The sequence below is a fragment of the Hyaena hyaena genome, unplaced genomic scaffold (genome assembly GCF_003009895.1).
Source record: "Hyaena hyaena isolate Hyena2069 unplaced genomic scaffold, ASM300989v1 scaffold_250, whole genome shotgun sequence".
NCBI lineage: Eukaryota > Metazoa > Chordata > Mammalia > Carnivora > Hyaenidae > Hyaena > Hyaena hyaena.
Genome location: NW_024080882.1, coordinates 174622 through 200577, shown reverse-complemented (window position 1 = coordinate 200577; position 25956 = coordinate 174622). Strand labels below are relative to the sequence as shown.

At 37.8% G+C, this 25956-nt stretch overlaps 1 long non-coding RNA gene across 1 annotated transcript in view; it reads left to right on the top strand.

Annotated features, from left to right (window-relative positions):
* Positions 1-25609, top strand: part of LOC120240237 — a 60131-nt gene extending 34522 nt beyond the window's left edge. The window contains exon 3 of the long non-coding RNA XR_005530602.1: positions 25330-25609. This is a non-coding gene — a long non-coding RNA (uncharacterized LOC120240237). The remainder of the gene's footprint in view (positions 1-25329) is intronic.
* The last annotated feature ends 347 nt before the right edge of the window (positions 25610-25956 follow it).

The window sequence follows — 25956 nt, the reverse complement described above, 5'->3', positions numbered from 1 at the left end:
TGGCTCCACTTCCAAAGACTTGATTGTGTTTCTTCCCAAATTAACATTTCAGTGTCATCACATAACTGGCTGGGAGTCAGCCATAGTGGGAGCATTTAACAAATGCTTCACAATAACATTCTGTTGCCTCCTGAAGAAAAAATGTGTTAAACCTTCACCAGCATACCAATTTCCAAAGAGCCCAGGCACAGACAGAGACAAAAGCTGCTTTCTTCTTTCCCAGCATAACAGAATAGGGTACTGCAAGTCTTGAGTTCCCATTTCCCCATGATGGTGCCCTTCCTCTGGGAGGGGAATATACCTCCAAATCCTCCTCAAACCCAGTTCTGCCTTCTGACCAAGTTAGTCTGATGCTATCTCCTGCCTTTGATTTCAACACAGTTCAGTATCCCTCCGTGGCTGCAATGGTCTTGATTTCCTAATGCAATAGTCTTCAATGAAGTCTTGCTAGCCTATGCAGTTTTTCTTTAAATTTCCCTGCTCCCATTTTTTTTGCAACATCAGTATGTATTTATAACTTTCACTAAGTCCAAATTCCAAATACCCCTTCTAATGTGAGGTAGTGGCTCTGACTTGTCTGATTCTTTGACCATTTATTAGATATTCTGCCTTAAACATTTTTCTATAATAGAAAAAAAGTAGATTGATATTTAGAGAGAAACCCAGGTTTCACTTTACTAGCATTATTTAAAATTCACTTAGTGCCTTTTTTTTTTTGATACAAAAGCGCTATTTGCAAAGTACAAATTGGAAAACATAAAGTTGTTTCCTTTTAGTTCCTCAAACTTTCCTCAGGTTCTGCAGGTTATTTTACACAGCTGTGCTTTATGAGAGGCAACCAACCGTGTTTGTTCAGAGCTTCTCTGGGGCAGTGAGCTCCGGAGCTTGCCCAGAATTAGCATAAGTAACCGGCACATTCCTGGTTGTCAGGCACATTTGTGCCTGTGCATCACACTCCAGGGAGGCATAACATAGACCTGCAAAGTAGTGCTTCCGGACATTCCAGCTCTGAGCTTCTGCCCTGCCTATCACTTCAAAATGCAAATTCCTTCTTTAATGTTTGAGGGATTCTGCCTGGGTCTTCTTTTCTCATTAAATGATCCCTCCACCCCATCCCAAGGTGGGGGCTCAGGCAACTCCAGACCCTTTGCCCACAACCTTGAGAACTATGAAGCTTTCACTTTCTCCCTTCTTTTGGCTCCTTTTTATTCTCTTTGACCTCCCATGTCTGAGAACTACTTCTGGAGGGATTCAGGCTGACAGATGAGCCCGTGTGTGTCTTCCCACCTTGGTGACTCACACAAGTAGGTCTCAGTCTTGTGATGGCACTGGGAAGAGTGGCTTCTTAGAATACTGGATCCTTCTGCACTTGCCTTTGAAAGCCTTAAAAAGGAAAGCAGAGAGGAGCCTGGGTGGCTCAGTTGCTTAAGCATCCAACTTCAGCTCAGGTCATGATCTCGTGGTCAGGGAGTTCGAGCCCTGTGTCAGGCTCTGCTTGACAGCCTGGAGCCTGCATACAATCCTGTGTCCCTCTCTCTCTCTTCCTTTCCCCCACTCACACTCTGTCTCTCTCTCTTTCTCCAAAATAAACATTAAAAAAAAGAGGGGCACCTGGGTGGATCAGTTGGTTGAGTGTCCCTACTTCGGCTCAGGTTATGACCTCATGGCTTGTGGGTTCAAGCCCCACAAGCCTCTGTGCTGATAGCTCAGAGCCTGGACCCTGCCTCAGATTCTGTCTTCCTCTTTCTCTGCCCTTCCCCCACCCCCATCTCTTTCAAAATAAAGAAACAACATCAACAAAAAAAGAAAAACAAAACCACAGTCCCCAAATGGTACCACATAGGCCAAGTTCCCAAACCGAGGTGGAATAACTCATCTACCTGCAGTTCCAGCATCCTCCAGAAAGGTAGTTTTAACTGGTCAGTCAGGAATTTTGTGATCAGCACCAGTAAGGTAACCTGTCATATGGGGCCTCTTCATCCCCCTTCATCCTTCAAAGGCAGGTGAGGTGATACAGCTAATAAGAAACTCTATCCCCAAGGGAAGATGACTTTGCCTGGGACAGGCCTTTTCTTCTTTGCTAATAACTTCCTCACTTCACGCTCCTTCTTATAAAACCCTTCCATGTTGTATGCTCCTCCCTGTTTGCTAGATGGGATGCTGCCAGAGCCATGGGTCACTTAATAGAGCCAATTAGATCCTCAAATTTATTCCATTGAATTATTGTTCTTTAAGAAAAGGCAGCTAGATACAGATTCAATGATCTCCGGGTGCATCATAACCATCCTCAAACTCTCAGGGATTTCATTTATTCAGCCTACTGTGGGTAGACCAGGACCCAGTGTTACCTGAAACTGGGTTCATCTCTTGGTGGGTGTTGAGCCAAAAGACACAACCAAGACATAGAATAGGAAAAGGAAGTGCTTTATTTATAGTGTTTTCTTTAGATATTGTTCTAAGTTGGCATGACTGTACATAAACTTATGTACAACGAAAAGCTTGACCTAAGACCCAGCAAGCATATGTTGTGCACCTGCTTTGTACATGTGGAGCCAAAAGGAAAACTGTATTGTCCTTCAGTATCTGTCAGTGCTTCTCCTCCCTGCACTCCTTGACATTAAAACTTGTGATTCCTGCCTATATGCTAATCTATAATGTTTTGAGCTTTGACAAGATATAAAAAGTATATAAGTCTGTGAAAACTGTTCATTCTCTGCAAAACTTTCTTGTGAAGAGCATGTTTCCTGGGCAGCTGTCCAAACTTGGGCTTGAATAGAACTTACTTTCTTACCTGTAGAGATTCTAAAAGGTTTGTTCACTTTACATCAGCAGATGTTTTAGTGTAGATGCCATCCTTTTTTATCTTTAAGCATTTACACACCTAAAAGATAGGAAATCCCCGGCTTTACTTGCTTATGTTCATTAACCCCAAATAAAAGGGAGATGGGTTTGGGTAGAGAGTACACATAGCAAACACAAACCTCATTCTCCTTCCTATAGATGACTTATATTTAAGAGAAATATTTTTTATCAAATCATGTTGGACACTTGAAATACCTTACAATTTTATTTGTCAATGATACCTCGGCAATGCTAAATGCTAAAATACTGGTTTTTCAAGAGCACTTTTGTATTGGTGAACATAAAACGTAATCTGAATCTAGCACATCCTTAGGCATTGTTTGAAACGCAGACAGGATGTCAGCAAGCACTGCACAGAGTTTACAAAATGTAGATAGGATTCTACCACAAAACCACAGTTGTCTTCCATGGTGTTGTTAACCTGCCAGTTGTTTAACCAGCAAAAAAGTGGGTTTATGTGGGAACAGGAGAGAATCAGAATCAGGACGAGCAAGCTACAGCAAAACTCATACACAAATCAGCTGAACAAAGGAGGAAAAGGGGAAAGTTGGGAAGACTGTTACAAAGTCTGTTGGAGTAAACTGGGAGTTGGAAGGATAGTGACTTTTCCTTGGCTCAGCTGTGACTGTCTTCTTTTGGCTGGGCTGTTGCTAGCGGGGGAGGAAAGCCTTTCTTTCTCCTGCTGAGGAAGTAGTATCTGCTTGCAAGGCCATCTCTTCCTGTTGGGTCTGCAATTGATGACAAGTAGTAGAGCATGAGAGCTCTCCCTGCTGGCCTCCTGACTTCATTGTAGTAAGGTTTCCAGTTTGTAATTTTCAAAGTATACATTTGTATTTTCCTACTGAAAATACTGTATATTTTGTCTCTTAAAGAGGACTTTTCTAGTTAAAATTCTCTATGTGAACTGGAACACTGCTCTGTCAGTTTATACACACACACACACGCACACACACAATTTAATTTATCATTACACTAGTTGTTTACTGTTAAACCAGTTAACTATCACAATTAAGTTACCTAAGAAATTCTTTCCAAATGTGTGCATCTAGCCCCAATACAATTTAGAGCTACTTTAGAAAGGAAAGGAATATGAAACATTTGCACAGTTCTTGTCCACATTCAATTTTTGTTTAGAAATTATGACTTCAAGATTCTTATTCAAGGGGAGTCTGGCTGGCTTAGTTGGTAGAGCATGCAACAGTTGATCTTGGGGTTGCGAGTTCTAGCCCCAAGTGTAGAGATTACTTAAAAATAATAAAATTTAAAGGGCACCTGGTCACTTAAGTGTCCGACCCTTGGTCTGGGCTCAGGTCATGATCTCATGGTTCATGGGATCAAGCCCCACATTGGGGTCCATGCTGACAATGCTGAGTCTGGTTGAGATTCTCTTTCTCTCTTTTGCTTGTGCTTACACACCTTTCTCTTCCAAAATAAACTTTAAAGCAGTAAATAATACAATTTAAAAAGTATATTTCTCTTCAAAAATAAAGACACATGGACCTACAATGCTTTTTAGGAAGTTGAAGAGAAAGCCGTCACCCTTTGACCCTTCCTTTGTGACCTGAAATTTGTAAGTGCTTTGAAAATAATTAGAATGAAAGTTAGCCATGAGAAGAGTCATCTCACATTTCGGCAGGATTCCATTATCTTCCTTCAGCTTCACTTCTCATTTTCTTCAGGATATTGCAGGTTTTAAGACCTACTAGTAGAATTTATGTCAAATACATCTTATTGGGAAAGAGATTTTAAGGTGAAGTAAAAGTATATTCCTTTAATCCTTCTGATGGACTTAATTTAATCTGGATTAACCAAAATGCCTGAAGACCCTTAGAAATTGTGTGAGATTTTATCTCAGAGAAAGTTGTTCTTGTATGTCAACCCATCATTCAATTAGGAAGCTAGGAAAGAAGTTTTAACTCCATACTCTTGAAGCTAAGAAAAGATCAGAGTGTTTATTTGCCCTTATACAATATTCATTCTTTTTGTGGGTTCTCTTAATCCCATTCAAGTCAAGATGCTGTGCTGCTAATGAGCATTCCCAGTAATTTAAGGGCCTGACCTCATATTTTCTCAACTAGTATTTGTTGGTGCAAATGAAATAGTTGTGCCTCTTATCATGTTCCCCCACCCCCAAATTTGCAGAGGCATTTCTTGATGTGTTTAATTTAGAAAAGTATCAGGGGATACCTCTAAGACAGTCCTTTTTCATCCAGAGAAGTTAAACCTAAAAACACGTAGTTTTAATGAGTTTGGAAGATATGCTTGGTGTAGTTTGAATAGAAATATAGGCCATGTGGCATATTTGAGATGTACTTTATGCCTCTGGGATCCCCTCACAGAGAAAGGTAATCATTTTCCAGAGCAGGTGGAATGTTGTCATTAGCAACCGAGGTGACCATTAATGGCTGGTGACAGGTTTCTACATCATGTAAAAACAAAAATGTTGCTAATATAATCTTCAGATCAAAGATGTAAAAGCTGTCATTCTAATTTAAATAACTTTGTAGCGTGTTTCTGGGGGACCAAGGGCAGATATTTATTTATTCCACAATGGTTAACGATTCTCCTGAGCTACAGTCAGTAGGCTGCCTACCTACCGATTAATAAAAACATGTCAAGTGCTGTGGGGTTAATGTCTTTAGGTAAGGTACTTAGGTTTCCTGAGGCCTTAGTTTGCTCATCAATTAAATCTTCTCATGATAATTAAATGAGATAAAATGACATCATGTAAGTAAATGTTTAACCACATACTGGCCTACACTAAGCTAACATGTTTAGCTTCTTTCTCCCTTTTATACAAAGTGTTTTCACATTGATTGCCTTGTTTTGGCCAGATAGTTTCTAGTTACTTGTTCAGGGTGTATATTACCTCCATTTACAAGTGAAACACTGAGGTTCAGAGAAATTAACTGGCTTCCCAATGCCCATGAGGATGGTGAGTATCTCAGTGTAGAGTCATAACTCAAGCCTTCACAGTTCTGTCTCAGGGCCTCATTTCCAGCATTGCCACCAGCATGATCTGTTCCACTCCTGGGGTCTAACTTTGTTCTCTGGAAATGAAAGAAGTTGAAATTGCTGTGTGGTATCAGCTCATTTACAATCAACCGTATAATCTCAGTAACATAGAGCAATATGCATTTACTTGGCCCACAGATCTGCAGGGCATCTGAGCGTCTGCTGACCTAGGCTAGGGCTGTCTGTGAGTGGCTCAGTTGCCCAAGTCTTGGATCCTTCTCCTCAGGCAGTCTAGGCATATTCTCATGCTATGGCACATGTGAAACCCAGCAGGCACAATAGCACAAACTTTTTTTTTTTTTTCCTGTTCATATCCCATTAACTACAGCAGATCATGTGGCAAACCCAGAAATAAGGGGTGGTAAAATATCTGTGGTTTCTTTACTGGGAGAAAGAACAGCCAAATCCCATGCAATTGATGTGGATAGGAGGAAGGGTAGAGACTTGGACATATGAGCACAATATACTTAAAGTGTTAACATTTCTTTTACCTCCAGCATGTGGTGAATTTCTTCCAATTTACATTTGTTGGGCAGAGCCTTGTTATCTTTTTCATTCTTAATGTTTTACAAATTGCCTTTTATTAGAGGGGAGAAAACTCAGGTCAGTTTGACTTTTTTTCCTCCTTGAAAATGTTCTATAAGGTAACATCAAAGGACAATCTCATATGAAGTGGGAATACTACAACCTCTTTATCATAAATATAGTTTCAGAGTTCACATGTCTTTTGTTTAAAGAGGAAAGAGGGAAAGAGTCCTTTCCAGATGCAGCATGCAGGAACTTTGGTCTGAGAAGAGCATTAGTAAGGAGAGAAGTCAGGTGCGTGGGAAAGGAGATGTGGTAAACCTGCAGGGCAGGCTCATTTCTGTTGATGGATAGCGACTCCTGTCCTGATCTCTTAGGAATCTCCATGTTCAATCCCAGCTTCCAGCTTCCTTTCTGTTCACTCAGTAGCTGTCACTCGTTTGCCTGTCTTCTGAAGTTTCCTTTCCTCTTTATTTCTAGCTATTCTTTGTATTTTTGTTTATTTTTTATATTTTTTTAAAAGTGTAAAAACAGGATGCATTCTTTAAAATCTTATAAGCAATGAAGAAATACATTTGGGAGAGTATGAAAGCAGCTCTTATTGATGTTCTTAGAAATAGTCACTTGGGCTTATTTACTTTTCAGGGGCTTTGCCGACAATCAACATAGGGGAACAAATGAAAAATAACAAATATTGGAAAGGGATAAATATTTTAGCTTTTTATGTTGGGAGTTGAGAGAAAGGGGTCACTAGCTTTAGCCTGTGCCGTCTGTATCCCAGCATTCTGACACGTCTGGTAGTCTAGTGCTTTAAGACAGGCATTGGTCTATTTATGTAGTAGAGTGAGGAGACTTTTATTAAAGATTATAAGGAATGCTAATTAAAATGTATGTACAGATCTACAGAAAATATTACAATTACAATAAAGGGTATTTCACTCAAACTACTTTGCTTAATATGAAAAAAAATCTTAAAGTGGTGGAGTTGTAGGGGGAATAAAGTAAGAAATAAAAAGCCTTAGGACTTAAGGCACCAATGAATTTGTAGAACTTGATTCAGCATCAAAGGGAGCCATTGGCTTTTGTTTAGAAATCAGCACCTGAACCTTCACATTTCTAGCTGCAGTGTGGTCCTTAACATTTCATGGCTGGGATCACCATCAGCACGTTTAATTGCTTTGGAAGGTAGAGGTGATGGTCATTGCACTCATCTACACTGACGGCAGTATTATCAGTGTTTGACACCACCAGTGCTAGTTGTGACTTTAGAGAATGATTTCATGTATCTGCAGCAGTGGTTTCTGTGGTTATCAAAAGCTGAAACTTGGAGGTGATTCAAATCAATCATTTCTGCTGATTGATGTATTGAAGGGAGGATCCATTGTGAGAGCAGCTAAAATTATGTCTTTTCAGGGCTCCTGAACTTTGAAATCTGTTAGTAAGGGACAAGAACAGTAAATCTTTGTCCAGCTATTACTGTGATTTTAATGGGAAAAGGGTAGATTATATCTGAAAGGGCTCAGAGAGACACTTGTTTTGCATTGGATGGTTCTCTGCTCATCCTCCCTTGTTTTTGGAGGTGAGTGGTGATGACAAAATTCAAGTCTTCTGTCACCACAGAGCTTATTAGCAACACTAAAACAAAACAAAAAATGACCAACTGGAGTCACCCCCAAGAAGAATGATAAATCTCAATTGGACACCAAAGTCAAAGAAAGAATAGGAGATTAGGATGAAGGAATGACAGATAACATCATTCTCTTCCCATTCATCATGTGGACAGGCCACTTTTCATGATGGAAAAATTTATATTTGATGAGACCATGGGGAAGAGTTTTTTTAAAATGATTATGTGTTTTCATTTTGGATTGCCTGGGAAATGAGCCAGCTTGAACAGGTCCACCCATCTCTTTCTAGTGGAAGGGCTGCACCAAGTTAAAGTTTCCATAGGAGTAGAGATCTTCTCTTTTTTGCAAGGAGATTGCAACTTTTTATAGAACACACTGTCCTCAAGTGCTGGGCAGTAGTCATTGCCCAGAGCTCCTAGAAAAAGTAAGCACCCAAATCCTGGTGTTCATGCAGTCTATGCATCCTTTGATGGATACATGTAAGCATTAGAAGTAATGTGGGAGCTGGGTCCTTTCAGTTAACTATAAACCTAAACTTTGTTCCAGAAAAGCTCTCAGGCCCCAGCACATTGCTTTGTAGAATAATTGAACAATGGAGAATAATTGTCTTCTCTTCTCTTATTCTTCAGGGAATTTTTAAATTTTATAAATTTCCCCTTTCCCAGTAAAGTTATTCCTTAATCCACACCATAGGAAGTTATGGAATTTGTCCCAAGTTGTAGTATAAGACAAAGGGTCACCAAAGCATCCTCAGCTTGCACAGCATCAAGGAGAGATCCCTGTTAAGATAGTCATTGTTTCTAGTCCATCCAATAGCCTTTTCTCCTTCTTTCCGTGTTAAGTGACATCTTAGTGTATTTGGTTGGCAATATGCCCCTTACTGGGGAATGTGTTGTATTGGTCTCTGCCACCCATAGCAATCTTGGTCTCTCTTGGCACCATTAATGGCAGAGGCTAAGAGAGAGTCTTGCTGGAATGCTTTTTCATCAAGCTCAACTTATGAATTAAAAAAAAAGGAGATCATAAGGTAAAGGCCGTTCATGACAATATCCACTTCCTGCCTTCCTAGAGTGCTATTAAGAATATGACCATCAATACTACCAACAGCCATCCTGTGCTAAGAAAAACCATCACCAAGACCTGATAATCTGATAATGGTGGGATAGAAATTGGGAAGAATCAAGGTTCTACTTGTTCAACTGCTAAACCAGACTGTTGCCAGCTTCTTTTTTATATGGAACAGGAGAACATCATTTTTGCTTAAACTACCCTAGTTAAGTATTCTTTTCCTTGTGGCTGAAAGATCCTAACTGATGGAGCTGCCCTATAACAGAGATGACTCATTTGGTGACCATCCATAGTTTTGGAAAGAAGATGCTTGCATAGGGGAGTTCACTCCATATTTAGAAATTGGATTTGAATATTTGGAGTACAGAAAAAAAAAGAAAACAAGATATTTATGGCAATCATATGGCTTACTATTTTTTCCCAAATAGTCTTGAAAATAATAAATGGTAATAAGTCAAGTGGGACCTTACTATTTCCTTCCTGCCTCTGTTATAAGAGAAAAAGCTGAGATGTTTTAAAAAATGCTTTATAATCTGGGATTGCATTTTTAGTACTGTGATAGGGCCAAGGAGTGATTGAGCCATTGAAGGAAAGTGGGCATGAGTTAGCTGGATCTGTGCTCACTCAGGGTCTCAGCCAGGCTGAATCAAGTTGTCAGGCAGTGATTTCTTTTGAAGCTAGAGGTCCTTTTACAGCAAGATGCACATTGTTAGCAGAACTCAGTTCCTTGTGTTATAGGGCTGGAGGGTCTGTTTGGTTGGTTTTTTTTGTTTTTCTGTTTTGTTTTGTTGTTTGTTTTTTTTTTTGCTGGTTGTGACCTAGAGGCTGCTCTCTCCTCCAAGAGGTTACATACTTTTTTTTTCATATGTTATTTCTATTTTTAATTTTTTGAGGAATCTTCATATTCTTTTCTACAATGGCTATACCAATTTACATTCCCACCAACAGTGCACAAGAGTCCCTTTTTCTCTACGTTCATACTAACACTTTTAATTTCTTGTCCTTTGATACTAGCCATTCTGACTGGTGTGAGGTAATATATCTACTGAATGAGAGAAGATGTTTACAAATAATATTTTTAATAGGGGGTTAATATTCTAATTATATAAAGAACTTATATAACTCAAGACCAAAAAGTTAAATAATGCCATTTAAAAATGGGCAGAGGTTCTGAATTGACATTTTCCCAAAGAATACGTGCAGACAGCCAATAGACACATGAAAAGACACTCAGCATCACTCAGGGAAATGCAAATCAAAACCACAATGAGATGTCACCTCACACCAGTCAAAATGGCCTGTATGGAAATGTGCCTTGTTTTTGTTTTGTTTTTGTTTTTGTTTTTACAAATAGTTTATTGTCAAATTAGTTTCCACATAACACTCAGTGCTCATCCCCACAAGTGTCCTCCTCCATGCCCCTCCCCCCCTCCCCCCCACATCCATCAGATCTAGATCCTCTCACAACATAGCCTTTTACTTTCTTATGGCCAGCAGAAGCCTGTTTCTCTAACATCAGACCCTCTTTTTAGAGCTTATCAACTTACCTGGGATAACCTTTACATTGCAAAGTTAATGAATTAGGGAACTTATTACACCTTAAAAAAGCCTTAAAAAAATTCTTAACAGACTTCTAATGTTTCTTATAAAACAAAGTCGGGGCGCCTGGGTGGCTTAGTTGGTTAAGCGTCCGACTTTCGCTTAGGTCATGATCTCATGGTTCGTGGGTTCGAGCCCCGCGTTTTGCTCTGTGCTGACTGCCAGCTCAGAGCCTGGAGCCTGTTTCAGAGTCTGTGACTCCCTCTCTCTCTGACCCTCCCCTGCTCATGCTGTCTCTCTCTCTCTCTCTCCTAGAAATAAATAAAACATTAAAAAAAAAAAAACAAAGTCAATTCACTGCACACTGAAATCCCTTCACATTGCCATCTATATTTTCAGGCTCATACACATCTTTAGCTCCTTCTAGCCTACAGGAAAGCCCCCAGTTTCTTGCCATTCCCCGATAGCAATTCTCGATTCTCTTTTCCAGATGTATAACTTCCCCTTCCACTTGCTGAGATCCTATTTATCTATTTATGCTTCAGCTCTCCTTTTCTTGTATTTACTGGGTGGAATTCTTTCTCTGAGCTTCCTCTCTCTTCCAATGATTTAAATAATAATAATAATTTCTAATAATTATTATTTTATTATTACTCATTATTTTCTCATGGTTATCTTCAATTTTTCCTTTTGCTTCTCTTTGTCAAAATCATTCTTATAAAACTTGAAGTAAAACTTGAATATAAACAGAATAACATTTCTATTCAACTCTAAAGAATACTGATACACACACCTATTTATTCACTCTCTGCCTTAGAAAAAAATAGAAACTCCCCCAATCCTAAAGGCATCTGGAAGTCTGTTCAGATCCTGTTTTCCATCTCTCCTCACAGAGATAAACATTCACTAAGTGTATTTTCTAATACTTTTTGAAGCCTTTACCACATGTAGTAGTATCTCTGAACAGAGTACTATTGGATTTTGCATGGTTTTGAACTTGACAGAAATGGAATCATACTTTATTTTCCAACTTGCTTTTTTCTCTCACTATTCTGTCCCTGAGATTCATCCATTTTGATGTGTGATGGTGAAACTTATTTATGTTTATACTATATATTGTTTTAGTGTATAACTACATCACAAGTTATTTATCCACTCTTCAGCTGATATTTTTATTATAAGTAAATATAACAAATGACCCCCATGTATATATCCTATTACCTCTGACCCGTCCTAGAGTGTGGGAAGAATGGAAAGCTGAAGACCATACTTCCCCGACTCCTTTGCAGTTACTATTTCTGAATGGGATCTTGGTTTCATAGATTACTTTTATAGCATATCATAAGCATATTGCTATGTCTTCATACAATTTAGGATATTTATTATTTGTCTTAAAAGTTCTAGGACATTCTTTTCTAAAAAGTTTGTATTGTATATGGTGCACGATGTCCACTTTATTGTTTCTCTTTTATACAGTTCTTGTCATATGTAGTGATTTTGACTTATGAGGTCATATTTCCATGTTAGGCCATACTTTTTGTCACTCCAGGTGATTTGAGAAAAAGTAGAAGAGATACACTCATGAGAGATGTCCCAAAGACTCAGTTTGCTGCTGTTCCACCAAAAAACTTCTTTGGCCCCAAATTAGCCTATAAAATCCTGGAAAGAAGCAACATTGTAAAATAATCATGTTACATTGCAATTCCTTAACCCTGACTGGGTATTTACAGGAAGAGAGAATGAGGGAGTAAATACATGAAAAAAGCTGGTCTGGCTGTCCATATTTGTATTAACTTCTTACTCCTGGGGCGCAGCTGGGTGGCTTAGTCACTTAAGCATCTGACTATTGATTTTCATTTGGATCATGATACTCACAGTTGAGTTCGAGCCCTTTGTTGCATTGAGCCTGTCTGTCTCAAATAAATAAATAAATAAACTTAAAACAAGCTTTAACTTTTTACTTCTGATAAGTAGATATCTTTGGGATCAGCATCTTCTGGGTTATAATATTTAAATGGTTTTTGTTGTTAAAATGTTTCTTAAAATGTATTCAACACATTTCTTATAATTCATTAATAATTAAAGATTTTCTCATGGCCAGTGGTTATCATCTTGCACTTGATATAAGTTTGCACATCTAATTAGGCTTTCATCAAGAATAGATAAAAAGGGTTCCTGGGTAGCTCAGTGGGTTAAGCGTCAGACTTTGACTCAGATCATGATCTTAGAGTTTGTGAGTTTAAGCCCAGTGTCAGGCTCTGTGCTGACAGCTCAGAGCCTGGATCCTGCTTTAAGTTCTGTCCCCCTCTCTCTCTACCCCTCCCTTGCTCATACTTTGTGTCTGTCTGTCTATCTGTCTCTCTCAAAATTAAATAAATACTGAAAACAATTTTAAAAAGAGAATAGATAAAAGAGAGTCAAGTAAGACAATTCCTTCATACTCCATGTTTCTAAAAGAAACATGCCTCTTCATTAAAATGATAGTACTAATTTTGATTCTGTGTATGAAATCAATAAAAGATCCGATTTTAAAGAAAAATCAAAACTTAGTACCATTAGCTTCCTTATTGTCTTTTCCAGTACCAACAACTCATAAACCCCATAACATAAACCCTATCTCATGTAATTTTGTCTGTTATTCTTCTTAGAAAAATAAATACATTGCTTCTGGGGTCTTGCTTATTTATAAATACTTTTTTTGTGTGCGTGAGTGCTGATCATCTTCTTTTCCCCCACAAATCATTGAATTTGAAGGTATACTTTACCATGCTTGATTTTTTTTTGAATAATATAACTTTCAAAGTAGATATAAATAGCTTGGATTTTACTAATTATTGTTATTACAGAGAAGATAAAGTCTTTCCAACTTCCTCTACTGATTGCTACTTGAGACTTGTATTTAAGAATTTAAAAATTCATGTAACTTATTTGGCTAGAACCTTTATTACAGTGATGTCTCCTTATTAAACTCATGAAGAAAGCTTTCAACATTTCCCATTTAGTATGATGTTACTCTACATTAGGGAGGTTTCCTAATGGTGTGCTAGAAGATTAATTAAATCATGAATGGTTGTTAAATTTTAACATTTTTTTAACTGAAGCTGTTGAGATCATTATATGATTTTAGTATAGATTTACTGGTGATGAATCCTTTCCAGTTTTGTTTGTAGGAAAATGAACTGTGTGCTGACAGTACAGAGCCTGCTTTGGATTTTCTCTCTCCCTCTCTCTGCCCCTCCCCTGCTCGTGTTGTCTCTCTCTCTCTGTCTCTCAATTAGTAAATAAACATTTAAAAAATTGGGAAAACTTTATTTAAACCTCTTAAGACAGTATTAATAATTGTCAAATCAAAAGTTGTGCAGAGTTGTGCTTTGTAATGTAATGTAATTTCATAATGTTTAAGCCTCCCCCCCACCCCGCAAATCTAGTGTGCATGCATTCATGCATCTTTTGCTTTGGTCTTCATAAGAACACAGAAATATGAAAGAGAGGGTTTACTCCCTGGTTACAGCACTGAAGGATATCAACTGACCTGAGTCACACTTGTTATTTTGTCTTGTGCTAGTCCATGTCCTAACTGGCCCCAGAACAGCACTTTATTTAGAAACAGTGACAGTGCACTAAAATAATTCCCCCTATTTTAGAATCATTTTTTTCTATTATATTCAGTTCAGATTAATATAGACCAGAGTGTACTAAACATTATGAAACATCAAAACCGCAGTGAGATATTGTCTCACACCTTGTAGAATGGCTATTTTCGTAGACAAGAGATTACAAATTCTGGTGAGGATGTGGATCAAAGGGAGCCCTGGTGGGGTTGGTGGGAATATTAATTGTCTCAGCTGCTATTGAAGACAATATGGAGGTTTCTCAAAAGATTGAAAATAGAACCAACATATGAAAAGCAATACCACTTCTATACATATCTTCAAAGGAAATGAAATCAAAGTCTCAAAGAGATATTGGTATTCCCACCTTTAATACAGCATTGACCAGAGCCAAGACATAGAAACAACCTAAGTGTCCATCAGTAGATAAATGGATAAAGAAAAAGCAGTATATACATACAGTGGAATATTATCCATCCATTAAAAAAGAAGGAAATCCTGTCAGTTCAAACAACATGGATAGAACATGGCATTACGCTAAGTAAAACAAGTCAGATAGGGAAAGACAAATACTGTATGATGATCTCACCAGTCTGTGGAATCTAAAAACTTTGAACTCACAATAGCAGTAGATTGATGGTTACCAGGAGCTGGGAGATATGGGAAATGTAGAGATTTTGGTCAAAGGGTATAAGCTTTCTTTTATAAGATGAATAAGTTTTAGAGATGTAATGTACAGCATGGCACTAAGCAGTACCATATGGTATACTAGGAAGTTGCTGTGGGAGTCAAACTGAAATGTTCTCACCATGACAGTTACAGTTCAGGATGGTATTCATGTGAACATAAAGGTGTATTAACTAACGTAATGGTAATGTTTTTCAATATATACATCTATGAAATCTTACCATTGTACATCTTAAATCTATTCAATGTTTCATGTCAATGATATCTTAATAAAGAATGGAAAAGAAACACTGTAGAAGACATGTATCCAGGTTATATCCACTCCTTGCTTTATCTCTTTTCTTCCTTTCATCCTCTGAACTTATATTCCAGACTTAGGACCCATTTAAGTTTCCTCCAATAAGATCACTCTAAAAAGCTTTGGAATGCTATGTAGGTGTTACTGAGAAGTCAAGCAGGAAATGAGGGAGAAATGCATATATCAACCTAAAAATTGTAGGAGACATTTTACTTTGCCTCAGTCTTTTCTTGCCTTTACCATTCCCAGGCATTCCCATCTCTTACCTTCATTTCTTCAGTATGTCCAGCATCTTGGCCGTTCTTCATGCTTTCCAGAATACCGTCCCCAGTGCTTTCGTGTGATGTAGCTCCAACCCACTTCCTGTCTTCCAAATTGCATAACCACACAGATTCCCATTTTTCTTTCTTCTTTCAGTTTGATTTTGAAAATGCATTGACTTAGGTCTTGTGTGTGTGTGTGTGTGTGTGTGTGCGTGCGCGTGCACGCATACTTAAATTACATGCAGTGTAATTGAAAAATATTCATGTCCACTGTAAGAAATTGCCAGCCTGAAAAAAGAAAACCTGGAATATAATACTTACAGTTCAGTCTGTTTTTTAAATAGAAATGGAAGAAATTGAAGGGAAAAAAATGTGTCCCAGATGTTTGTAGAGAACCTGTGTTCTCATACTAGTAGTAAAAGAGAACATATCAGCAGATACCAGGAAATAAAAAGCTTATTTTTTCTTTATAAATATATCTTGAAAGAAATTTATTTCTAGGTAGCATGTTGGCATAAAGAATAATTTCAAAAATACATGCTTAATCATTAAGACTAATTTCCAAAAGCGCCATAGCTACATATCCCCATTATGTGTTTGATAGTAGGGTAGATAATTTACAGAAAACACATGCTTGACAGGCAGACACATACCATGTCCAGACATAGATACAAATGTACACGCACGCATTTCACACCCCATCAAAACATTTCCCTTGAACCATACTGCATTTTCTCAGTGTACTGTGCTTTGTTTTTCTATCATTTCCACTTACTTCTGAACAACTTTTACAATTCTGTATATTTTCCTCTCTCTCTTTCTTTAAATGTTCTTGCATTTTTGAGAGAGAGGGAGAGAGAAACTGAGCATGGGCAGGGGAGGGGCTGGAAGAGAGGGAGACACAGAATCTGAAGCAGGCTCCAGGCTCTGAGCTATCAGCACAGAGCCTGACGTGGGGCTCAGACTCATGAGCTGTGATATCTTAATGTGAGCTGAAGTCAGATGCTCAACTGACTGAGCCATGCAGGTGCTCCTCTTTACATTTTTCTCTTACAGTTTGCCTAATGGGATTCCCTATACTGTCCTGCTCCTGGCTTCATTCTGTTCCTGAGTCCGCCACGTTGTCTGTGGCAACACTATTAATCTAACAGCCACAGAGCCTTTCCACTGTGTAGCAGCATCTATCCTCAGATGGAATCATGAGGGTGGCCTGAGCTATCACTTGCCTGTGATACTCGTCCATTTTATTTGTGACATCAAAAAATAGATTTAAATCAACATTGCTTTTATTTTATGTTTAAATGTTTGTTTACCTTTATCCAAGTATACAAGTATCTATTTTTTTAAGAAAACAGTGTTATAGCCAGCAGCAATGGTGTACATAAAACTGCAGCCATCTGTTATTTCTTTAATTAAAATATCCCAAGATGAGGGGTGCCTGGGTGGCTCATGAAGCTCCTACTGTCAGGGCTACCTGCATGCACATTTACATAAGCAGAGCAGTCCTTTCTGCAGACTCTAGGAAACTGGTGGAGAAGAAAACACTTTCCAGACATTAAAAGTGAAATCAAATTGAATCAGCTTTTCCAGCAGTATGGATGTTTACATTGGACTTCATGTGACTTTCACTGTTTGTCTGTGTGTGGCTTTTCTCATGCAGTTTTTTCCATTGGCTAATGTGTGATTATACATTGATGCATTCATTTTGTAAAACTTCGTATTAGTACACTGCTAGAAGATTGCCTCTCCCAAAGGAAGCATCCATTATCTATCTTCCCAACTGTTTTTAAGCAAGGAGCTCCTGCAGGGGCTTTCTGTACATGAACAAACAGAAGGTTATTGTTTAGGTGCACCAGGTATGTTGTGCCATCTTGACCTTATGCCACTTGGGAGGTGCCGCAGTTAGACAGTGGAGCAATACCAGCCTCCAGTTTGTCCAAAACGTTGTATTGTACTGTCTTGTATCCTATTATTTTTTAAAGTTTATTTATTTATTTTGAGAGAAACAGAGACAGGATAAGTGGGGAAGGGGCAGAGAGAGAGATTGGAGGGGTGGGGTGGGGCGGAGAGAGAATCCCAGGCAGGCTCCGAGCTGACAGCGCTGAACATGATGCAGGGCTCAAACTCATGAAACCATGAGATCATGACCTGAGCTAAAACCAAGAGTAGGATGTTTAACTGACTAAGCCACCCAGGCACCCCATTGAAAACATTAAAAAAAATTTTTTAATGGCTATTTATTTTGAGAGAGAGGGACAGAGAGAGCAAGTGGGGGAGAGGCAGAGAGAGAGGGAGACACAGAATCCAAAGCAGGCTCCAGGCTCTGAGCTGTCCGCACAGAACCCAATGTAGGGCCTAAACTCATGAACCATGAGATCATGACCGAAGCCAAAGTCAGACATTCAGCCGACTGAGCCACCCAGCCACCACCCCTACCCTGTCCAAAACATTTTAAAAATATATATATATATTGAAGTAGTTATTAAAAACTGGCTAACTCCACTAGCGCCCCAAAACATAATGTAATGTTTGTATTCCACCAAGGATCTGTGATTAGGCAAACTTCTGAACTGACATTTGATATTCTTCTTGTCACTTCCTTTTGAGCCACATTACTGCCTCTCATGTGAGTGATAATGAAAAGAACCTCAAGTGGCTCTTTTCATTATATCCATTAATGGTTGAAATCTCAAGCTGATTGAGTTATTTGAAATTTCTAGGATTGGTATTGTTGAACATATATATTTGTTTGATCACTATACCTTTTGAAGTTTTCTTTGGTGGACATGGGTGTTGGTATCCTTAAATTCTTGATATAGGCAATGTCCGATGTCTTAAGAAGTGTCACCCAATTTGCATGGCAGACATTATTTCCACACGCGTCTTAGAAAATCTGTAATCTCAAAAAAGAAGTGGTGGTGCCAGAGTGGTTCAGTAGGTTGGACATCTGACTCTTGATTTCCACTCAAGTCATGGTCCCAACGTTGAGATCAAACACCATGTGAGGCTCTTCTAAATAACACTGACAGCATGAGAGCCTGCTTGGGATTCTCTATCTCTCTATCATGGGTATGTGTGTGCTTGCTCTCTAAGATAAAAGAATAAAAGAAAAGTAAAAAAGGAAGGAAGAAGGAAGGAAAGAAAGAAACAAAGGAAAGAGAAAGAAAGAAAGAAAAGGAAGGAAGGAAGGAGAGAAGGAAAGAAGAAAGGAAGAAGTCTGTAATCTCTGACTGAGGCATTGTCCTTCTGGCATATGGACCTGTTCTGATTTTTAAGAAGATGACTATTTCTATCACTTTATTTTTATAGAACCATTTAATTACAGATGAATGGGGTTCCTACAACACACTTTTTCAGAGAGAACAGTGTGAATTTTTAGAGTGCCTTCAGCTTACTAAGAACTTACAAATATTACAGTTATAGTACAGTCACCCTGCAGTTATCATAACTACTCCTTTAAAAACTATTCATAGTATTAAAATTACTTTTATGAGTAATATGTAATATCTCATTTTAGAAATCTGTATTGAGTAAAGCCCATTTGCCAATACCAGGTTTCATTCAGAAAATTTTTCTTTTGAAGAAATAAATGTTTAAATTAAATTTATCCCCACTGCATTCACAAATATAGGAGAAAGTTCATCAATATGAACAACCTCTAATGATAGTAACTTAATAAAAAAATGAAGACCAAGTACTGATTTGTGCTTTCTCCTTTGTTTTGTCTCTTACTGGTTTTTTATCCTGAGTTCTGTTCTGGTAGTAAGTAGTGGTGATGCTTCAGAAATGTTCTTCAGTTAAAATATGACCTGTGAGTACAAAACACACATATTTTTTTTCTTTGACTGAATAGATTTTGATTGAAAAATAGCATAAGAAATACAGGCCCACCATTCATATTTGTAAGACCTGCTGCAGTAATACAAATCCAGGTCCACATTTCACATATCTAATTATTTAAAAGTTAAAAAAGATCCAGAAAAAAACTGCTAAATAAAAAACGTTATACCCTTCTCCCTCAACCAAAATATCATTGTATTGACAAGGTAAAAACTATGTGTAAAGCCCTAGGTTTTTTATGACTTCAACTTAGTAAAATGTAAGAGGACTCTACTTAATTATTATCTCACATATCAATGTTTCAGTCATATTAATAGTAAAATATTAACATATAAAAGTTATACATTACAATATGTAATATGCATATTATAAACTATGATATGCTATATATTTCATATAAAATTTATTTTTCTTTTCTTGATTGGAGATCACCATTTGTTATGCTGAGACCTAATTATTACTTCTGTAGTACACTTTGTCTTTTCCATCAGCGGTCCTGGAATTTCTCAGTCCAAAGCTCTTTTGATCAGCTTCTCTAGAGAAAAACTTTGTCCAGAATTCTTTTATAGTTCAAGAGGGGTTAGAATGTTCCAGATTCAAGACTATAAAAATCCTTGCTTTTGAACTCTGTTCTAGAAGCTTGTCTCCAGAGGTACCTGTTTCTCGTAATTGCTGAGTAATTTCAGAGTTCTTAATAGATACACAGAACAAAGTGTTCTTATGTTTTAAAGGAAATACATTTATTTGTATTATCTTCAAGTGATCTGCAATTTGTTTTGATTTTCCCTTTAACTCATGAGTTATTTAGAAGAGCCTTTATTTCCAACCAGTTAATTTTCAAATAGTTAATAGAAGCAAAGGCTAGGGGAAGGGTGAGTATAAAAGAGGTCGACAGACACCACGGTCTCTACTGTCAGAAGAGCAGAATCCATTGTCTGTAAACCACATGATGTGTTGGAAATTTTGCTCATCAGAGCTCCCCAGTGCCCAGCAGGATCTGGTGGTCTCCTGGGAGACTTCCAGAGAAGAGGCACCTGGGTGGCTCAGTCGGTTAAGCGTCATTTTGGCTCAGGTCTTGATTTCACAGTTTGTGAGTTTGAGGCTTCTGTAAGGCTCTGTGCTGACAGCTCAGAGCCTGGAACCTGGTCCAATTCTGTGTCTCCCCCTCTTTGCCCTTCCTTGCTCCCACTCTGCCTGCCTCTCTCTCTCTCTCTCTCTCTCTCTCTCTCTCTCAGAAATAAATAAACATTAAATAAAAAAAAATTAGATGCTTCCCAGAGGACTAAATGCAGGAGGTAGACAAATGCTTTAATTCTCTATGCACATGAGGCGTCCTCTGTCATGCACAGTCTGGGAACTTACGTGCAACCACAGAGTCTCTGGTCTTAGCTTCAGAATTCCACATTTTGTGTTCCTCCAGCTCAGTGGACTAGGAAGTCTGGTACCCATGCTTGGGAGAATTTGCATCTTTGCATCTGCAAGTATTGCCTTCAAAGTTACCAGAAAGATTATTTTAGTTTTGTGGGACTGCACTGTAGAATGGGATAGGGAAAGGAAATCAACAGCAGTGTGTGCTCAGAGTGCTATATAAAGTGTCAGTTGAAATACATGGATGTCTACTTGAAGAACACATTGTAGCTAAGTTACACAATAGTACAAATTTTGTTCTAAAATGAGTCTGATAGACAAAAACAAAATAGCATGTTGGCAGGCTTACCATTGAAAATTCCTTGGGAGAGCACTATGTTGGAGATACAAAGACTTTAACAACTCCAACAAAGCCTGTAATTTCTTTACCATGGTGTCAGATTGGTGTTTTTGTTTGTTTTGATCAAAAATATGTTGAAGTCATTTGGCTACTACATGGAGATATGTTGTAAAGATGCTGTACATGTTATACTTTCACACACTGAGGTTAAATCAAACCATTACACTAAAACCAGTAAGAAGTTCATGTTGAGGTGTACAATGGGATGAAGAGTCACATGAGAAACAGCAAATCTCCTTGTTTAAAATTTTTGTCACAGGGGCGCCTGGGTGGCTTAGTCGGTTGAGTGTCCGACTTTCGCTTAGGTCATGATCTCGCGGTTCGTGGGTTCGAGCCCCGCGTCGGGCTCTGTGCTGACTGCCGGCTCAGAGCCTGGAGCCTATTTCAGAGTCTGTGTCTCCCTCTCTCTCTGACCCTCCCCTGCTCATGCTCTCTCTCTCTCTCTCTATCCTAGAAATAAATAAAAAATATTAAAAAAAAAATTTTGTCACTATTTATTTTTGAGACAGTGCGAATGGGGCAGGGACAGAGAGAGAGAGGGAGACAAAGAATCCGAAGAAGGCTCCAGGCTCTGAGCTGTCAGCACACAGCCCAATGTGGGGTTCGAACTCATGAATTATAAGATCATTATATGAGCCAAAGTTAGACACTTAACTGACTGAGCCACCCAGGTGTCCCGAGAAACAGCAAGTTCTTCCTCCTGTCTCGTTCTTAAGCTTATACAACTAGTGAAAAGTTGTTTTAACTATTAAAATTGGTATTTTCCTTACAGAGTTCAATTAGTACAAGTGAAATGTATGTTCAGCTTGGTGTAACTTTGTTTCCTGTGTTTCAAAGAAGGAGATTTTTAACAATTTTGTCAACTTACATGTGACAGAAGACACACCAGTGTTGTGGTATATATCATGAGGTACACTGCATTTTTATGTATTGGTATAAATAACTAAATAAATATTTAGTTATTTCTGATATTTTGGGAAAACCTTTTATGCCTATTTATTGTAATTGTTGTTTTCTTCTTAAAAAAGAAAATCAGTATATATAAAATATGTGAATTTTTATTCTTATAATTAACTGAGTGCCGTGAGATTTACTTTAATCTCAGTAATTTATTTACACTTTAGTTAATTTATCTAAGTGGATCTGCTATTTGACTTTGGAACCCATCCATAGAGCTTATGCTTAACATTTTAAGAAAGCAGTTAGTGCCAAACTCAAGCAAGAGGAAGTTGTGACTCAGATTACTACCAGATGTGGAGTAGCAAAAATATCTTTTAGATAACACGTGTGTGTATGTATATCTGTGATCTTAAAATTAAAAACCATAATTTAAATTCTTTTTCCAACTTCACCATGCACTATTCTCATAGTTATAATTTTTGAGAAGAGACTGAACCTTAATTGTAGAGTGCCAGTATATTCCATGCTAAATGTGTCTTTTGTAAATGCGTTTATGCCTTAAGTGGATTTGCTTGTATAATATAATGAGTTTCAGTGATAACTCATGATGGAATATTAATGCTGCTAGTAAAGATGCAAAGCTCTTGGACATAGTGAAATCTAGAATAAAACACAACTGGCAGAATGATCAGCGCAAAATAATGTGCTTTGAAAGAAATGAGTATTTATTAACAACTATGAAGCTAAGTATTTAAAAGTTGACATTGAAAGCAGCAAGCATCCTTAAGTCTCTTACTATAAAGGAAAACAAGGGATCATTATCACTCTGAATACCAAAACCAAAATAGCACAAATTAGAAATCTCTGCTGATTCTGAAAATGTAATTATATGATAAATATTTTATGTTATTGTATTATTTTATTTTGTTTTTATTTATTTATTGTTTTTATATATGCTTAAATGAATCTGAGTAACCTCATCTTCTATTTGTGGAGAAATTGTAGGCCGGCAAGATGGACTTTTCTGAGGTTAAATAACCAGTTACTGACAGAGCAAAGTTTAAAATCCAGATAACTTTTTTTAAATTATTTTTTTAATGTTTGTTTATTAGAGAGAGAGAGAGAGAGAAAGAGAGAGCAAGCGAGCATGGGCAGAGGAGAGGCAGATAGAGAGGGAGAAACAGAATCCGAAGCATGTTCCAGGCTCTGAGCGATCAGCACAGAGCCTGATGTGGGGCTCGAACCCATGAACTGTGAGATCGTGACCTGAGCCGAAGTCAGATGCTTAACCAACCAAGCCACCCAAGGCCCTCCGCCCACCTTTTTTTTTTTTTTTAAATAAAACAAAAGCGTTTATTTAGGGTCTTAGAATTGCAATTCAAGGAGCACAGATTTGGCCAGGACCCAAACTGTCTTCTCCTAGGGACAAAAGTCAGTTTTTTTGTTTACTTTATCAATTTTTTTTAATATTTAGCAATTGTATCAGAATATACATTAGAAATAATATAATTTATTTCTATGTAAATTATTTATTTTTTAATTTTTTGGAGAATACTTGTCACATAATGTTACATAAGTTTCAGGTGTACAAAGTTCAACTTTTCTATATCTTATACTCTACTCACCACTACCAATCTGTTACCATACAATGCTGTCATAATACCATTGAATCTATTCCCTCTGCTGTGCCTTTTATTCCCATTACATATTCCTTCCGTAACTGGAATCCTGTACTACCCACTCCCCTTCACCCATTTTGTTTTGTCCCCCATCCCTCTTGTGTCTGACAACCATCAGTTTGTTTTCTGAATTTATGGGTCTCATCCTGCTTTTTGTTTGTTTATCCATTTGTATTTTTTAGATTCCATATCGGAGTAAGATTATATGATATTTGGTTTGCTCTGTCTGACTTCACTTAGCATTACACCTTCTGGGTCCATTCATGTTGTCACAAATGGCAGGATCTTAACCTTTTTTGAGGCTGCTTAATACTATATTTGTGTGTGTGTGTGTGTGTGTGTGTGTGTGTGTGTGTGTGTGTAATGATGGATACATAGCTTTCTTCCATATTGTAGCTAGTGTAATAATGTAAATATTGTAATCAATGCTGTTTTAAATTGGTGTTTTTGTTTTCTTTGGGTAAGTAGTAGTGGAATTATTGGATCATATTAAAACTCAGATATCTAATTCCTGTGGTATGTTTGTTTTTTTTTTAACTCGGTCAAGTAGAGAGCACTACAAAAGATCGAATAAAAAGTCATCTAGATTTTTTTAATGTTTATTTTTGAGATAGTGCGAGGGGCAAAGGGGAAGAGACAGAAGGAGACACAAATCTGGAGCAGGCTCCAAGCTCTGAGTGGTTAGCACAGAGTCCTGCACAGAGTTTGAACTCACAAACCAGGAGATCATGTGGGACACTTAACTGACTGAGCCACCCAGGTGCCCCCTTAATACTCATAATGGTATTAGAGGCTACATTTTGGCATTACCTAAGCAGGTGTTCTAACTGGCTCATCCATTTTGGTCTCCTTTCATTTCTTTTTACTCTTTTTTGACACTTTGCTAGATTTGTCCAAGTAAGTTCATAATGCTTATTCTGGTATTTACAACTTATTTCTCAAACATATAACTTCTCTCCCAGTAAAAAGAACAACTGGTTTTGTTTTGTTATTTCTGCATCTTGAGGTATATTCTTTATTCTGCCTGGAATTCACCCTAACCAAGATCTCCTTGATGTATATTGTCTGGAATTTGGTTCCATATTGATTATACAATATTGATATTGTAGTGCTTCAGTCCTTTTGCTGTTTTATAACTTCCACAAATTTGTGAGGTCCTCAAATGATGCAACAACAAGAAGGCAGTATAGAATGGGCCTCAGCTAATGTGGTGCAGTTGATTTACTGAAAATTAGATTGTGACTTTTGGTATGAAATATAAAAAAAAACTATGGTAGAGTGGAAGTGTAGAATGTGAGATGCTTTTCTGAGTGTAATAGAACCTCTTTTCTAAATGAATCCTCAAATTCTCATAAATACCTGTTTTCATATCTCAGGGATTGTGTGGCAATAGTTTCCAGTCAATTTCAAGTAGATTTCAGGTTTCAGGTCAGCACTGTTTTCTACAAATCCCCAGTGCTTTCTGTTCACTCTATAAAGAGATGCATCATATAATTTGGGGGATTTGGTAGCACATGTAGCTGAAGTTTAACACTCAACAAGTGTTAAAAACTGACCCTGAGCCTTGGAGAGGATATTATTAAAAGATGGAACACGTACCTTTTCTCTGTACCAACTCTGAAGCTAGTGCCTTAATGTTTCCCTAGGGTGTCTTGGACTTAACATCTGCTGTGAAAGATGGTGCATTGGAAGTGCAGCCTGGCATCTTCTGCACCATCTCCAGAGGCCCTGCAGGCTGCCATCGAATAGTCATCCAAGTGTTAGTCTTGAACATAAATGTACACCAGCCCCGAAGTCTGAGATGGATTGTAGCTAAGCAGTTCATGAAAAATGCTCTCCATTGTTCTTTTGACATCTGAGCTCTTCCCCCATGTTTTTTGTTTTATTTCTTCTTCTCAAATATTATTAGCAGGACAGTATGCTAGATTGGTCCTAGTAAAGTTTATTTAAAATATAGAAAATAAACTTAGAATTTTATAATTTTTAGGTATCTCCAGTATGATTTTATAAGTCAAGAACAACTATCATGAAATTTGCTCACCATTTTGGATATAATTTCCTAGACTGACATGTTGTAATCATCCTTGGAGGAGATGCTTGATAAGATACTAAAATAGTCTGGAACAAAAAATTAACCTGGAAGCACATTTTCCTCTCATGCCTGTGCCACATAAACTGGAGTGTTACTATGCCATTTACGTTTTTGTATTCATTGAAGTTCCTCAGGTTACACATGGAAGAGAAAGTGAATATTTGCTAAAGGAGTAAATGAA